Source organism: Calliopsis andreniformis, unplaced genomic scaffold, assembly GCF_051401765.1.
Source record: "Calliopsis andreniformis isolate RMS-2024a unplaced genomic scaffold, iyCalAndr_principal scaffold0052, whole genome shotgun sequence".
NCBI classification, from domain to species: Eukaryota; Metazoa; Arthropoda; class Insecta; order Hymenoptera; family Andrenidae; genus Calliopsis; species Calliopsis andreniformis.
In genome coordinates this window covers 2,742,561-2,747,924 of record NW_027480461.1, presented here as the reverse complement: position 1 = coordinate 2,747,924, position 5,364 = coordinate 2,742,561, and positions in this window count along the sequence as shown.

The following is a 5,364-nucleotide window of genomic DNA, read 5'->3' as shown; positions in this document are numbered from 1 at the left end:
TGAGGATTGAAGGTTGAGTATTGATGATTGAATATTGAGGATTGAGGATTGAGGTTTGAGGATTGAGGACGAGGACTGACGGTTGAGGATTGAGGTTTGAGGATTGAGGATTGAGGATTGAGGACTGAGGATTGAGGATAGAGGATTAAGCATTGAGGATTGAAGATTGATGACTAGGGATTGAGGATTGAACATTGAGGATTAAGGATTGAAGATTGGGGATTGAGGATCTAGGATTGGAGATTGATTATTGAGGATTGAGGATTGAGGATTGAGGATTGAGGATTGAGAATTGAGAATTGAGTATGAGGACTGAGGGTTGAGGATTGAGGTTTGAGGATTGAGGATTGAGGATTGAGGACTGAGGATTGAGGATAGAGTATTAAGCATTGAGGATTGAAGATTGATGACTAGGGATTGAGGATTGAACATTGAGGATTAAGGATTGAAGATTGGGGATTGAGGATCTAGGATTGGAGATTGATTGTTGAGGATTGAAGATTGAGGATTGAGGATTGAGGATTGAGAATTGAGAATTGAGTATGAGGACTGAGGGTTGAGGATTGAGGTTTGAGGAATGAGGATTGAGGGTTGAGGATTGAGGATTGAGGATTGAGGATTGAGGATTGAGTATTGACGATCGATTGTTGAGGACTGAGGGCTGAAGATTGAGGATTCAGGATTGAGGATTCAGGATTGATGTTTGAGGATTGAGGATTGAGCATTGAAGATTGAGGATTGGGGATTTAGGATTGACGATTGAGGATTGAGTATGGAGGACTGAAGATTGAGTATTGAAGATTGAGAATTGAGGATTGAGGATGGAGAATGAGGACTGACGGTTGAGGATTGAGGTTTGAGGATTGAGGTTTGAGGATTGAGGATTGAGGATTGAGGACTGAGGATTGAGGATTGAGGATTGAGCATTGAGGATTGAAGATTGAGGACTGGCGATTGAGGCTTGAAGATTGAGGATTAAGGATTGAAGATTGGGGATTGAGGATCTAGGATTGGAGATTGATTATTGAGGATTGAAGATTGAGGATTGAGTATTGAGGATTGAGGATTGAGGATTGAGGATTGAGGATCGAGGATTGAAGATTGAGTATTGAGGATTGAAGATTGAGTGTTGAGGATTGAGGATTGAGGATTGGGAATTGAGGATTGAGTATTGAGGATCGATGATTGAGGATTGAGGATTGAGTACTGAGGATTGACGATTGAGGATTGAGTATTGAGGATTGAGGATTGAGGATTGAGGATTGAGGATTGAGGATTGAGGATTGAGGGTTGAGGATTGAGGTTTGAGTATTGAATCCTGAGAATTCAGGATATTTTATTGAGTATTGAGAATTGAGGATTGACGGTTGAGTATTGAGGACTGAGGATTGACTATTGAATGTTGAGCATTTAGGATTCAGAATTGAGGTTTGAGGACTGAGGATTGAGGATTGAAGATTGAGTAATTAAGGATTGAAGATTGAGTATTCAGGATTGAGGATTGAGGATTGAGGATGATGTCTGAGGGTTGAGGATTGAGGTTTGAGGTCTGTGGACTGAGGATTGAGGACTGAGGATTGATGATGAGGGCTGAGTGTCGGGGATTGAGGTTTGACGACTGAGGACTGAGCATTGAGGATTGAGAATTGAGGATTGATGATTGAGTATTGGAGATTGAGGATTGGGTATTGAGGATTGAAGAATGAGGATTGAGGATTGAGGATTGAGGATTGAGGATTGAGGATCTAGGATTGGAGATTGATTATTGAGGGTTGAAGATTGAGTATTGATTATTGAGGATTGAGGATCTAGGATTGGAAATTGATTATTGAGGATTGAATATTGAGGATTGATGATTGAGGAATCAGAATAGAGAATTGAGGATGAGGACTGAGGGTTGAGGATTGAGTTTTGAGAAATGAGGATTGAGGATTGAGGATTGAGGATTGAGGATTGAGGATTGAGTATTGAAGATTGATTATTGATCACTGATGATTGAGGATTGAGGATTGAGGATTGAGGATTGAGGATTGAAGATTGAATATTGAGGATTGAAGATTGAGGATTGATGATAGAGGATTGAGGATTGAGGATTGAGGATTGGGGAATGAGTATTGAAGATTGAGGACTGATGATTGGGGATTGAGGATTAAGGATTGAGGATTGAGCATTGAGGATAGAAGATTGAGGACTGGGGATTGAGGATTGAAGATTGAGGATTGGGTATTGAGGATTGAAGAATGAGGACTGAGGATTGAGGTTTGAGGATTGAGGATTGCAGATTGAGTATTGAGGATTGAAGATTGAGGATTGAGGATTGAGGATTGAAGATTGAGGATTGAGGATTGAGGATTGAGGATTGAGGATCGAGGATTGGAGATTGATTATTGAGGGTTGAAGATTGAGTATTGATTATTGAGGATTGAGGATCTAGGATTGGAGATTGATTATTGAGGATTGAATATTGAGGATTGATGATTGAGGAATCAGAATAGAGAATTGAGGATGAGGACTGAGGGTTGAGGATTGAGTTTTGAGAAATGAGGATTGAGGATTGAGGATTGAGGATTGAGGATTGAGGATTGAGTATTGAAGATTGATTATTGATCACTGATGATTGAGGATTGAGGATTGAAGATTGAGGATTGAGGATTGAAGATTGAATATTGAGGATTGAAGATTGAGGATTGATGATAGAGGATTGAGGATTGAGGATTGAGGATTGAGGAATGAGTATTGAAGATTGAGGACTGATGATTGGGGATTGAGGATTAAGGATTGAGGATTGAGCATTGAGGATAGAAGATTGAGGACTGGGGATTGAGGATTGAAGATTGAGGATTGGGTATTGAGGATTGAAGAATGAGGATTGAGGATTGAGGTTTGAGGATTGAGGATTGCAGATTGAGTATTGAGGATTGAAGATTGAGGATTGAGGATTGAGGATTGAAGATTGAGGATTGAGGATTGAGGATTGAGGATTGAGAATTGAAGATTGAGTATTGAGGATCGAAGATTGAGGATTGAGGATTGAGTACTGAGGATTGAGGATTGAGGATTGAAGATTGAGGATTGGGGATTGAGGATTGACGATTGAGGATTGAGTATTGAGGATTGAGGATTGAGGATTGAGGATTGAGGATTGAGGATTGAGGATTGAGGATTGAGGATTGAGGATTGAGGATTGAGGATTGAGGATTGAGGATTTAGGATTGGGTATTGAAGATTGAGTATTGAAGCCTGAGGATTGGGGATTGAGGATTGAGTATTCAGGATTGAGGATTGAAGGTTGAGTATTGAGGATTGAAGATTCAGGATTGAGGATTGAGGTTTGAGGATTGAGGACGAGGACTGACGGTTGAGGATTGAGGTTTGAGGATTGAGGATTGAGGATTGAGGACTGAGGATTGAGGATTGAGGATTGAGCATTGAGGATAGTAGATTGATGACTGGGGATTGAGGATTGAAGATTGAGGATTAAGGATTGAAGATTGGGGATTGAGGATCTAGGATTGGAGATTGATTATTGAGGATTGAAGATTGAGGATTGAGGATTGAGGATTGAGAATTGAGAATTCAGGATGAGGACTGAGGGTTGAGGATTGAGGTTTGAGCAATGAGGATTGAAGATTGAGGATTGAGGATTGAAGATTGAGGATTGAGGTTTGAGGATTGTGGATTGCAGATTGAGTATTGAGGATTGAAGATTGAGGATTGAGGATTGAGGATTGAAGATTGAGGATTGAGGATTGGGGATTGAGGATTGAGTATTGAAGATTGAGTATTGATGCCTGAGGATTGAGGATTGATGATTGAGGATCGAGGATTGAAGATTGAGAATTGAGGATTGAAGATTGAGGATTGAGGATTGAGGATTGAGGATGGAGGATGAGGGCTGAGTGTTGAGGATTGAGGTTTGAGGACTGAGGACTAAGGATTGAGGATTGAGAATTGAGGATTGAGGATTGAGGGTTAAAGTTGAGGATTGGGTATTGAGGATTGAAGAATGAGGATTGAGGAATTAGGATTGAGGATTGAGGATTGAGGATTGAAGATTGAGGATTGGGTATTGAGGATTGAAGAATGACGCTTGAGGATTGAGGATTGAGGATTGAGGAATGAAGATTGAGTATTGAGGATTGAAGATTGAGGATTGAGGATTGAGGATTGAGGATTGAGGATTGAAGATTGAGGATTAAGGATTGAAGATTGGGGATTGAGTATTAAGGATTGAAGAATGAGTATTGAGGATTGAGGATTGAGGATTGAGGATTGAAGATTGAGTATTGAGAATTGAAGATTGAGGATTGAGGATTGAGGATTGAGGATTGAGGATTGAGGATGGAAGATTGAGGATTGGGTATTGAGGATTCAAGAATGAGGATTCAAGATTGAGGATTAAGAACTGAGGATTGGGGATTGAGGATCTAGGATTGGAGATTGATTATTGGGGATTGAATATTGAGGATTGAGAATTGAGGATTGAGAATTGAGAATTGAGGATGAGGACTGAAGGTTGAGGATTGTGGTTTGAGGAACGAGGATTGAGGATTCAGGACTGAGTATTGACGATTGAGTATTGAAGATTGAGGATTTATGACTGAGGATTGAGGATTGAGGATTGAGGATTGAGGATTGTGGATTGAAGATTGAGTATTGAGGATTGAATATTGAGGATTGAGGATTGAGGATTGAGGATTGAGAATGAGGGCTGAGGGTTGAGGATTGAGGTTTGAGTATAGAATCCTGTGAATTCAGGATATTCTATTGAGCATCGGGAATTGAGGATTGATGGTTGAGTATTGAGAATTGAGGTTTGAGGATTGAGGATTGAGTATTGAAGATTGAGGATTAATGATTGAGGATAGAATATTGAGGATTGAGGATTGAGGATTGAGGATTGAAGATTGAGTATTGAGGATTGAAGATTGAAGATTGCGGATCGAGGATTGAGGATTGAGTATTGAGGATTGACGCTTGAAGATTGAGGGTTGAGGATGTAGGATTGAAGAGAGAGGTCTGAGTGTTGAGGATTGAGTGTTGAGAATTGATGCTTGAGGTTTGGGATTTGATTATTGAATATTGTGGATCGCGTATTCAACCATGAGAATTCAGGATGTTCTATTGAGTATTGAGAATTGAGGATTGATGGTTGAGTATTGAGGATTGATGGTTGAGGGTTGTGTGTTGAATATTGTGGATTGAGGATTGAGGATTGAGGATTGATGATTGAGGATTGAAGATTGATTATTGATGATTGAAGATTGAGGATTGAGGATTGAGGGTTGAGGATTGAGGACGAGGACTGACGGTTGAGGATTGAGGTTTGAGGATTGAGGATTGAGGATTGAGGACTGAGGCTTG